Source organism: Anabrus simplex, chromosome 3 (assembly GCF_040414725.1).
Source record: "Anabrus simplex isolate iqAnaSimp1 chromosome 3, ASM4041472v1, whole genome shotgun sequence".
In the NCBI taxonomy this organism is placed as follows: domain Eukaryota; kingdom Metazoa; phylum Arthropoda; class Insecta; order Orthoptera; family Tettigoniidae; genus Anabrus; species Anabrus simplex.
In genome coordinates, this window is record NC_090267.1 from 466,719,366 (window position 1) to 466,732,649 (window position 13,284).

At 37.2% G+C, this 13,284-nt stretch overlaps 1 protein-coding gene and 1 non-coding gene across 2 annotated transcripts in view; both read left to right on the plus strand.

The window, feature by feature from the left end:
• The window catches only part of LOC136866863 (serine-rich adhesin for platelets), a 375,927-nt gene that overhangs the window by 319,656 nt on the left and 42,987 nt on the right, over positions 1-13,284 (plus strand). The gene's annotated exons all lie outside the window — the stretch shown is intronic.
• TRNAL-CAA (transfer RNA leucine (anticodon CAA)) lies at positions 4,298-4,374 on the plus strand. Its single transcript has one exon. It is a non-coding gene; the product is annotated as a tRNA-Leu (tRNA).

Here is a 13,284-nt window from a genome sequence, read left to right on the forward strand (position 1 = left end):
ATCCTGAACCAGAGCTCCGCTTGCGAAACAGTATCTTACCAGTGATAGACACCTGCAGATTCCTGGGACTCCATTTTGATAAGAGACTTGCATGGCAGCTCCACATCTGTCAGTTGAAGGTTGCCTGCATGAAGAGACTTAACATAAGTTTCTCAGCAGCACTTCATGGGGGGCTGACCATGCGGTGCCGCTACGTTTTTACACGGCAACAGTCCTCTCCCGAATTGACTATGGAAGTGCGGCTTATGGCTCAGCATCAAAATCTACGCTGAGCCTTTTAGACAGTATTCACCAGAGTGGAGTTAGGCTGGCAACGGGAGCTTTCTGTACTAGCCCCATTCCCAGCCTACTCGCTGAAGTGGGAGTTAATTTTACGGATAAGGAGGCAGCAGTTACTCCTCGCTTACGCTGCCAAAATTCGTGAAATGCCGCTACATCCAAGCTATCAATGCATCTTTTTGTACCTAGTACCACCAGAGATACCAAGACCGGTCGAATGCCACACAGCCAGTCGGGTGGTAAATTGATGGCTTGTGTCATGATTTAAATATAGATATCAGTGGTTTTCTTGAACAAACCCTTAGCAAGATACCTCCGTGGTTAGTTCTGCGACTCGTCATACGTCTAGATCTACTCCTTGGACCCAAGAACGGATTCTTGCATTTATCCAAGTTATTTCCAGGACTTCGTTCACCAATATCCAGCCGCAAGACATATCTTCACGGATGGTTCTAAAATCAGAGAAAATGTTGGTTGCTCTTTCATCACCGATATGTGCACGAAGATCTTTCTTCCTAGTGTATGTAGTGTGTATACTGTGGAGCTTTACACCGTCTTAGAAGCTTGCAGTTTGCACTGGGTGATGAAAGAAGCCACATTCTTATGTGTACTGATTCATTAAGCTCTCTGCAGTCTGTTGAAAGCTGTTTCTCGCAACACCCACTGGTGCAGCAGATTCATGGCCTTCTAGCCAGGTTAAGTGATGCTGGCACCAGAATCATTTTCTCTTGGCATCCAAGCCACGTTGGGATTGCAGGAAACGAACTTGTGGACGAAGCTGCAAAGGTAGCGGTACTTTTACCTCCAAGACCTATCAATGTACCTGCCAAAGATATTTGTTCTCAGCTGCGTCGAACCATCTTGGCATCCCTGGAATTGGAGTGGCTAGCTATTTGAACTTCCAGCAAGCTGAGAGCAATTAAGGAGATAATTCCCACGTGGTGGTCCTATTTCCGGCCTTCACGGAGAGAGGACATAGTATTGTGTAGGCTGAGGATAGGTCATAGACGATCTATGCACTCCTCCTGAGGGAAGACCCCCCCCCAGTGTGTTCTTGTGGTGCCAACTTCACCATGGCCCACGTCCTCACAGAGTGCGCCAATCTCTCTGGCCTAAGATGGAGCCTCGGCCTGCAGGAAACACTCGAGCGCCTACTAGCCGATGACGCGACCACTGCTGATCTCGCCATCCACTTTATGTGCAACGGTGGATTAATCAAGGGTTTTTAAATTATAAGTGTACTATTACTCAGGGAATGCACATTCCCTTTTGATTTGTGAGTATTTTTTGGCCTAATTCAGTAATTTTTTGTTTTATTTTTTACTGTATTTCCAAATTCCTTCATTGAAGAAATTTTATTTTATTTTAAATTTCTTTTCTACTAATTTGTTCAGAGAGGATGATTGCCTAGTTGTACTTCCTCTTAAAACGAAAATCACCACCACCAAGGAAAAAGAACATGTTAAGCCTGAAAATGTACTACTGAATACACGAATAAAAACTATCCAACAGGGATATGGAAGCGCTAGATACGTTTTTTTCCGACATAATGGGATTTTACGTTGTATATCCGCAGGTACATTGAAAACTCTATGAGAAAAAAGTAATAAATGGTGTGAAAAACACGAGAGAACAAATACAATATGAAAACTTATTCCGCTGGGGCTTATAAAATAATAGTGCACTGAAAAGTGTTAAAAACACAAACAACAAATATGAAAACACTTTGAACGGGTCGCATAAAAATATTAACCGCTCAAGCCGGTTCGACGTATGCCTGTATGGACTAGGCTAGCGATGGTTTGGATGAACATCTGCGTGCCATCTAGTGGTTGTCAACGTGAACTTTTAGCATGGCTTGCAGCACAGGGTATCATTTTATGCAGGGGAGTATCTTCTACTGTAATGTGGCATTGTGTTAGTGTAAAAAGAATTTGTTTCATCAACGTTGATCATTGTAAACAACGTAGCAGCGTCCTTGCATGATCTGTATTTATCTGATGCATATTAGGTGAAAATAATCCGAGTGATAATGAAAATGTTAGTGATGATTATTCACAGTATGAAATTACATGTATGTACATAATGATAGTATTATGAGTGAATGCTCACCCGAGTGGTCATGGACACCTGTTGATTCAAATTATATTCCAATAAGAAGGTAATTAGGCGTTTTATTACTTTGCATACAACCTTTTCGTATGTAGATACAATATCTGCATTATTTGAACTGCATATCCACTTATTTTGAACAAAATCAGACAAGTTGTTTAGAAGTTATAGCAATGTTGGTGACAGCATGTAAAATTGTGATATTTTTCTAAAATTTATTACCGCTGTAGAGTAAAGCTTGGCCATCTTTTATTACCGGCTTGAAAGGTTAAAATGAAAAGTATTATTGCAGGTCACGCTCTTTCTATAACAAATGTTAGTAGAAGCCTTTTATTTCGGACCAGTTGGTTATTAACACCACGCGGACCGCTCCCGAGAAGACTCGTATTTGCCTGGCTGAGCGCTGTGGGCCGGTCCTAAGTTCTCATGTTAGCAGTAGACTGAAGCTTAATGCTACCTTTTGAGATATACCGGAACTATTTGGAGGTCAAGGGTGATAGAACTCTGTTATGTATGGTTCGACACAATCAATAGTCACATTTATTTTCGATTATTCTTCATATCATAGGTTTTCTTTGCATTTCCTGACAACATGTTTACAAAGTTTGAAGAGCCATGCAAGGTGGCAGCGCCCAGGGATTGCACATGTGTTTAGAAAGGATGAAATTATTCGCGAATTATGTGCTGATACAGGCTCCGAATGTCCAAGTGATACCAAATATTCAGAGTTCGATGATGAAATATCTTCTAACGGAAATGTTTCAAGTGATGACGAGGATATAGCCTTATCTCCAAGGCGTGGAACTCACGTAGCGCAGAACAAGCCTTATAATTGTGTTACGGGTGTAAATATTGTAAATAATATAGTGTTTTCTGACAACTGGGTTTTGGGCAACAGTGAACCTAGGCTAGAAGATTTTGAAGGTGCTCCCGGTACAAAGGTACAGCCTAATGAACCTGGAAACATTGGACAAGTAGCAGCACTTATGTTTGGTGAGGAATTTTTTCAGTATGTAGCTGAGCAGACAAACTTACACTATGAGCAGAATTCACATTCTCATAACGTATCCCCTAAAACACTAAAGTGGACTAATATCACTAGCAGAGAAATTTTAAAAAATTGCTTTGCGTATATTGATATGGCAGGTGAAGTAATCATGTCTGAAAGATTACTGGCCAACCGATCCCTTAATAGAAAAACCAATATTTTGAAAACTATGAGCCGAAATAGATATCACCAAATACTTACCTACCTGCATTTCAACGACTATTCAGGAGGAAGGCCAACAGGAAAAAGAACACAGTAGTCCTTCAAAGGCTAGTAAAGTTCTGACAGTTTATTTGAATGCATGCACTCCAGTTTGGAGGTAGTTAGAATGTGGCCGGGAATAGGGCTGCGCATGGGGTGGAGGACACCCGGTCTGCAATGTGATAAACATTATTTTTCTGGTCACACACTTAAACACTGAATTGGAGGTTATACGCGACCATATGCAACTGCAACAGAATTACTTTGGCCGCCATTTTGAATTGAATAAAACTTCAACCGACCAAGACCGATTCAAATGATCGAGTCGAAACTGGAAGGTGCGAGTTTCACCATTCACGCCAATTCTTTGCGCTTGAAGATGTGGATGCCAGTCGACTTGCTGACAGACTTCAATTTTGTCTTCATTAGTAAGGAATTTCACAACTTTTTCCGTATCCATAATTAGGCTATCAGAAGACAAATATGCACCACACTGGTCAACTTCACATGATTATGTTCCAGACGTAGGCTATCGCGTGACAAATATTTGCTACCCTTCACTGTACAACTAAACACAACCCACAACCTCTACAGTGTGCTAGCAGCAGTGCCAGACCTGTAGCTTAGATCCTTTCAAACAGAACAGAGATGGCCTAGGCCACCATAGCTCAATTGGTAGAGCAACCGACGCAAAATCGGGAGGTTGTGGGTTCGGATCCCACTGGTGTCCGGCTGTCCATTTTTGTTCTGTACTTAACATCTCTTCAACATGTACTACATGTACGTAACATGACCTAATACGTTGAAAGTCTGTTTCGATTAGGTCTGTCAGGTATTTGAAACCTTCCCCTGTTTCGTCCATTCCCTTCACAAAGTTTTTAATGAGCCCCAGTTTTATATGTAAAGACGGAAAATACACATTCAGAGAGTTAACCAATGGCTTGTGTTTTATATTCTGCTTCCCTGGTTCAAATTCTTCTCTCTTGAACCACTCCTTGATTATGTAGTGTTGTTCAATAGCTCAACTATCCCACAGACACAGGAAACAACAGAATTTTGTGAATCCACTCTGTAATCCTAGGAGAAGTCCAATAACTTTTAAATCACCACAGATACACCAGTTATGTTTCTTGTTTTTAATGGCTTCTAGAATCAGTGACATACTTTCGTGTGTTTCTTTCATACCAACTGTATGGGCCACAGGGACAGTTGGCAGTTAATTGCCATTGTGAAGTAGTAAAGCCTTCAAACTAATTTTGGAAGAATGTATAAACAAATGCCAATCTTCAATGTTGTACACAATGTTTAGCTTTGACATCAAGCCAGTCACATCACAACATACACAGAGTGAACAGTCTCACCTAAAATATGGTAACAGGTTTTGATTCCTATTTTGATAAAAGGTAACTTTTGTGTCCTTTCCCAGTAAATTCCACTCCTGAAGTCTTAAAGTCAGGACTTCTGCATCTTGCTTTGACAGATGTAAGTCACGCACTAAATCATCAAGTTCATTTTGTTAAGGAAAATGTGGATATCTCTCTTCCATATTACTGAATGATAACTCACTAATGTTGATGCTATTACATAGTTATCTGATTCATTGTCCTCTGTTTCTGAACGTTCTTGCTCATTTGAAGGAGCTAATGGTATTGGTAAGTCATTCTCATGAGGTATTGGTTTGATGGCTGAACGCAAATTGGGGTATGAGATTTTCTGTTTATTTTTTTATGATAACACTGTTACAGCAGTCTTGTTAATTTGAACTGATTGGGACTGGAGTCTGTTCAGATTATGAAATTTTCGGATTAACTGGAAAATATTTTCTAATAATAACGTTATTGTTTTTACGTCCCGCTAACTACTTTTGCGGTTTCTGGAGACGCCTAGGTGCCGGGATTTTCTCCCAGAGGAGTTCTTTTACATACCAGTAAATATACTTACACAAGGCTGACGTATTTGAGCACCTTCAAATACCACCGGACTGAGTCAGAATCGAACCTGCCAAGTTGGGGTCAGAAGGCTAACCCCTCAACCGTCTGAGGAAAATAGTTTCTACAATACAGTACAGTACATACTGTAATTTGAAATGTCCATTCTTTAGCAGTTAGATTAATAAAATACTGCATAAAATTACAGTAGGGGAGTTACGAACCCGTAGAGGAGAAAACGACAATGAAAATTACATTAGCAAGTGGATGGAAGCTGACTGTCATCAATGACACACAGACCAAGAAATTGTAGCTATGGTGGAGAAAGAATCTGGAGTTGATGAGGAACAGAGTGGCAACGAAGAAGACCGCCTTAGAACTTGCTGTACGCTACTTCGAGCAACACTCCGCAGCTACATCAACTTCAATGCGGAACCAAAATGAGAATAGTTACTTGTAGCTACGCACACTGACGTGATGTTTATGAGACACTGGTTTAACACTGGTTTAACACTGCATCTTCGAGTAGGTTCCAGTCACTACGGCAAAAGAAACTAACAGACTTTGTAAAGATAAACAACCAGTGATTGATGGTTTATGATGTGTAATTATGTATACATTGTTATTCTAGTAAAATATGACTAATAAAATGCAAGTAAATCTTCATTTTATATGTTCTTTCATTTCAATAAGGAGATTTTTAAAACTGAATATTTCAGTTCGGATTAACAGGACTCTAGCGTATTTTGGTTATGCAGAAATAACGGTCATTGGTATGATTTTCTTGTTCACGCCATATCATTGGAACTCCAAACGGCCTGTGCTGTTTCTCTCCTTTTAGCCACTGAGTTAGTTTTACATAGCATCGGATGCAATGTATAAGTGGTGCAAAACGGTTATATTGGTCATCGAGCGGACAGCCGAAATACAGGTGATATGCAATTTACAATAGTCGTGTAATTGGTTTCCTTTGTTTACTAGTTGTGAATTCTCAGCAGATGTAACAAAAACAATCCGGAGAAATGATACATACATATCTGCTTCTTCATTGTTTAAGCACAACAATAACACCGCAAAGTTTAAAATTCCACGCTGTATGAAAGATGTAGAACCTACCACCACGGTTTCAACCTGGATACTAGTTAACAGAAATCTAACATCACACTCCAGTAAGTTCTATAAACACAGCTGCAATTTTCGCTTCACATCAGGTCAGCACTTTTAGTCAGATAAGCTTACGAAAGTACGTACGCGTACAGATACAGACGGCGCAAGATTGTCATGCAGCGAAAAACATACAGCGATAACTTTTTTCCCTGGCATGATAGAAACGTTCTATTTTCAGCAAAGTAATCAGTACTGAACCGACTTGCTCTTGACTGGGGTGTCAATCTCCTCTTCAAGCCCCACTGTTGGCGACAAATTTTTCTTTTACCATGTAGTTATTGGTTGTCCCCTATCTCCTTTTCAAGTCCCACTGTTGGGTGACAATTTTTCTTGAGCCCAACATTTATTTTTGCAACCACGGTGGGCGGCAAATTTTTCTTGCGCTGCGTCGAAGGAAGATTTTTCTTGCGCCAAGTTTTGAGTCCTGCGGCGTCTTTGTTCTTTTCTTGTCCCACGTATGGGAGTCATTCTTTCTTCCAATTAAGTACACGCCGGCGTTCAAGAAAATCTCCAGCTAGCTATGCTATACAACTCAGGGATTATCCTATATCAAACTAAAATATTATGTTTTTTTACGTGAATCCTACTGATATACGCGCCTCTAATATATTCATCATATCTGCATGACTAACAGGTCAAAAAATCAAAATACGACCGATCTTAAATTCAATTATACCCATTATGAAATTACCTTACATTAATCTTATAACCTACAAATAATATTAATAAGTTAAATTCTTAAATACTAATTTTATTCAAAATTATTTTTGTACATAGGATAAGTTGACAAATAATCATTCATATGTACATGTAGGTATCTCAATAAAAATAAGAAAATTAATTGCGTAGGAGTTATCACACTATTCATTAGTTTCGATTTCACATTATCAATATTTTTTTTATCAACATCCACGTTCTCATCTTCTCCTATACACAATTACTTTCCTCGATTTTTCTGCGGAATTATATTATTTCAGGAAGCTCTCCTGATCTGACGTGGATTACGTTCTACATCTCCTCAGTCTCATATAAAAGAAAATTAAAATGTTTAATCCTCTAAACTAATATAAATAATTCCATCATTCCTCCTGGCTAACTCAAAATTAAAGAACTGTTACATTAAGAATAAACTAAAATGAAAATTCACTGGGAATAATACCTAAGAACTGTCAAATTTTCCTTAAATATCAAATCCTAACTTCTTGTTAAGTTCTATCAAGATATTAAATGATTACATAATATTATGTTTTACATATGTACATAATTATTGAAAAATAATAAAATAGAATGCTTCTTTTCGGTGTCTCATCCTAACGTTATTTCATGTTTATGACTCTTATCATTAATAACGTAGATGGAGTAAGCAATGTTTCACATGTGTAACTTTCAATTGCTACCTAAGCTGATATACCAATGATCATAAAAATATATATATATATATAAATATGTTTGATCATACTTGGACATATATAAAACATTCCCTAAGAACTATGGAAGAATTCTTCAATAAAATCTCAACAAGTTTATGTCTAGGTTAAATCAAGGTCGTAATGCTTTATAAATCCAATCAACTGATTGCTAATGGTCAAGGACTACCGTAGATGAAACTTCCACACTTGCAAATAGCAATAACGTAACAGTATGAAGACACTACCATCAATGATTTGCTGTTCCAACTTCAGTCGGTTTAAATATTGAGTAACATGTAAAATTTTCTTAGAAAATGCCGTCATTATACTCTACTATAGGTTATCTATGGTTCTTTTTGAAGATCGTACTTTATTATCAATCTGCAAGTTCATTAACCAAATGTCAATAACTCATATAATAAGACAAGCCATATTACATGTCGCTATAAGCGTCAAATATATCCTGATCCATAACTGCTTAAAATAAACTGACATCAATTAACCTTACTCTGAATTCCTTCCATATTCGTCGTCGTATTAGTCATAATTCCACGCCTAATATATCAAGGCATATATTATTTATAACATTCACCAATCTTACCTCAATATTTCCGACGTACATGACCTCAAGTAACTATTCTCATTTTGGTTCCGTATTGAAGTTGACGAATGTCTCAAATATTATTACAGTATTTATAACTCTACCTGTTCAATACAATACAATATAATCCACTATTTCATATGGTTAAAATTTTATACATAATACATAAAAGTCTATGGTACATGTTTCACCCTCCTTTACGGGCATCATCAGCCTATATCAATCTTCAAAATAATACATATGGAGTCTTTCTAGTCTTTTATAGGGTAAAATGTTGAACAGTGATTTCGTAAAATATTATACAATAACATCTAAAACAACGATATTGCACCAAAGTGTGTTAAAAAAGCAGTAAATTAACTGTTTTTGAAGATTAAAATGTGGTTAAACATGAATATTTGAGAGTTTAAAACTAAAATGGATCCTTTTGTTATATATCATTAAGACTGTGACGGCCTTGAGTGTAAGCACAATCACGTAGAAGATTTGAAACATCCGTACAAAATACAAGTTCATCTTTGTGAGTATAATACTTTCGGATTGTTTCTTTGAAGGAAACTGCTTTATCAGTCCATCATAAACATTGCATTGTCTTATCTTCAGTCCTACATACCTCGTGGTCTGTTGCATATCTGGGGGAGTTTGTTATGAATTTACCAGGAAACCCTTGACTGCAAAATGAAAATTTAGACAGCAACAAACCTATAATAAAATGCAAACAGTAACAAATCAAATCACATAATTGTGTTCTAAAAAATAGAACATCTCTCAGCATTACTTCTTACGAATTCATGCAGATAATAAAACACTGAATTGCGTCAAAACTAGATGTGATAGGAAAAAAATAGCATCATTTTCGGAATCAGGACAGCGATTTCCATAAGAATTACATATTTTCTATTTTACCGCAAAATCATGTTGGCTAGTGTAATTATGTGCAGCAACATACTCTTTACTTCAAAGTTTTAATTAGTCATATGCATCAACAAATTACATTATGTAAGTAGATTTTATGGATGCATTTTAAAGATATTTGTGTTAGTTTAACTGAGGTAAAATATTTTGTCCCTTATAATGTCATCGGTTGCTTGTAGTGTTTTATATTTATGTTGTTGTTGAACTCGTGATAATGTGAGGTAAAGAAAATGTATTAATTTTGTCGTGTTTTACTGCATTTTGGTGCATTGGTTTCCCACGTATTTTGACGTACAGGGATTTTACTGATAGGTTATTTGGAAAGTTGGCAGGTATGGAAATCGTATTGTTCATTGTTTGATTTAAAACTTTGTGTTTCTACCTAGCCAACAGGTTGACTTGATCTGATGGACATTATGAGCCGATTGCAGAAACGGTATTTAGATGATGTCTACGGTTAAACAATGTCTAAGTATGGCTGCCACATTGCAGAGATGTTTTTTATCGCTTAGACACTGTCTAAAACCGATGTTCAACCGGTCATGTTTAAACACTGCCGAGAGCACTGTTTAACCACAAATGAGAGGAGTGAATCACAATCAGAGGTTATGTACCATAAAAGATGTAATTTGTATTATCCTGTTAAGATGATTCCGGGAAGAAAGGTTAGCCCGGCGGCCTCTCTGTGGGTCGCCCGCTGCTAAATCGCAGCAATTCGTTTTACATGTATGGGGAGATAGATCTTAAAATAAGGTTTCATTTCCGCAATCGGCCCTATAGCATTGGAAGATTAGCAGAGCTTATTGGTTACTTTCAGATTAATATAGAAAATGAATACCATATTATCTGAATAATAAAATAATGTAATAAGAAAAATGATTTTCTTATAAAGCAGAATGAATTCGAAGTATATTTTGAAAAAATAAAGTTAATATAAGCAAAAGGGAAGAATTTTAATTAGTTATTACCTCAAGTTTGAAATTTGTTAAAGCGAAAGGTTTTAACACACGTAAATGGGAAGGGGCCTAAAAGTAATTTTGCAGTTTTGAACATTTTGTTGTACTGACTTCATTGCAGCAACATTTTACTGTATTTTGCATACTCGTTAATTAGTTTTAGCACTAAATGTGCCGATTGAATCTTTCCACCAAAAATATATAATAAAAAACTAATGGTATAGTTTTTAGTAGACACCTTACAATTCCTATTGAACTCTGGCAACTAATTGCCCCCTAGAGCATTGTCTTATTACAGTATCCTGCACTATAGCATACCTTCCAATTTTTATTGAAATCTGGCAACTAATTGTCCCCTAGAGCATTGTCTTATTACAGTATCCTGCAGTATAGCATACTTGCTTCAATGACACTTCAAACACTGTTGCAGCATTTTATTTTATTTTTTTTATTTATTTTTTTATTTATTTATTTATTTATTTATTTATTTATTTATTTATTTATTTAATTTTTTATTTATTTTGTGTGGGGGGGGGGGTTGCGCAAACTTTTGCCATTCATGCTAATGTCCACAGAGGTCTTAAGAAACCTGCAATGATCCTCCGTAGCCTCTTGAAATTGTTTTCCATTATATTCTCTATTGACAGTTCTGATTTCGTGAGACGGTTTGAAATCTGTTATATTTAATGCAAGTTAATTACATAACTATCACATTGTTCCGTCCCTTTGACCCCCTTATTCTTGTTTTACTGACTGTTCGTTGTCCTCGAACACAGTTTTATTTGCTTGATCAGCTTAGATTGTTTGTAATTTTGCAGTTATATTTTCTAGAATATTGATTCAACCATACATTTTGTGTGACAAAACATTGAGAGAATCTGGTAGTTTGAGAAGTGAATTTTAATTTTAGTAGTGTTAGAACTTTTTGATTGTGGATTACCTTGTTTTCTATTCATCTTAAAAGTATAATATTAAATAAAATGTCATATATCACTGTTTACTTAAAATTCAGGAGTTTTATTCTCCATTGTAAAATAACTACGTATGTTCACTAAACAGATGTGTCAGAACTTCCTGTCGGCTGAAATACATAAAGGAGTGTGGTAAGTAATGAATTTTGGAAGTAAATGCACATTACATAATGTATATCAGTGTAGAGTATATTTCGCTAGTTAGTCTTCAATGGTGTAACTTCCTTATAATGTTCATTGCAGTTCTTAGGCAAATTCATCTGTGGTCATTTTGTTGATTTCAGTACCTTGTAGATAATTTTTTTCCTCTTTTTTTTTTTAAATGGAGTGTTCAAATTTAGAATTCAGAGTTCTTCAGTACAGTGATAGAAGTCCTTTATAGTGGGAATTCATAACGGTGATAAATTTATTTACTATAGCGGATTGTTGTTATATCCAACTTTTCGTAAAAATTTGTGGCAGGGGGTGACCCCATACACTTTAAAATCGGTACTAAGTGGCGTTTTCACAGATGATTTCCATACTCCGGCTTACTCGATATTTTTCAAATTCTGATAATGTGTGAATCCATGTGTTCAATTTCATTCTTTAAAAAATGTAATAGTATCGCTCCGAAGGCATCTGTGGCATTCGTTAGGGCTTTCTTATTCAAACAGCATCATCTAACCTAACTTATATTGCACCAGGAAATTATTTTATAGATCATGCTCGGCGAGTTCCTTTTGGTAAAGTTTATGATTATTATCGCAGGGCGTACTGGGTGATGACCTGGAGCAAGGTACAAAGGGAGGCCCTGTCTACAATGAGTTTAAAGTCCCCTTTTCAATTGAATTTTATTCAGTAAGAGTCATTGTATATCACCTTACAGTCGTAATGGTTTCAGTGGTGTTGTCTCCTAAAGTGATCCTTGAGATAGCTCCCAGACCATGGCACCACGATCCCCCTAAAGGCAGCAATAACCATAGCACCACGATCCCCCGTAGGCAGCAGCAAACTATGGTACCTTGTTCCTAGGCATTGAAACTAGATCATCTTGTAGAGGGGTTATCAGTGTTATCACTCACTAATAGTACAGGGTGGCGCACGAATAGTTGACACATTTGAAAAGCAAATATAAAATGCAACTTATGTGCTATGTTGTTAAAATTTCGCGCACACCTTCCCTGTTTCATGGAAATATCTGTAGAGGTGACACTGCTGCTTCGTCTCCAAATTCCTGCATTCCAGTGAGCTTTCTGCCATGACCGACCACGGCCAACTTTCCGTTCAGCAACGCGCCAAAACAGTTATCTTTTAATGCAAATCAAAAAGTATTACGGCGACACAAAAAAAATTTTGAGCTGTATTTCAGACTAGGTGGGTACCAGCAAGGAACACCACCCTTCACTTATACAGAAACTTTAAAGAACAAGGCAGTGTGTTGGGAGAAAAGCGACCACGTGCACCAGGAGTTCGGTCTCCTGAAAACATCGCTGCGCTGAGTGTCGCCATGACACAAGTCAACACAGGGGGTCTTCATGAGAAAGTGGAACATTGCACTATTCAGTTCAAAGAATGTTACACGACGACCTTCAATTGTACCCGTACAAAATGTCTGTGCTACACAAGCTAACAGATTTTCACAGGCAGAAGCCTTATGGACTCAAGATAAAGATGAAGTACTGTTCAACACTTGGTTCTCTGGCGAAGCCTATTTT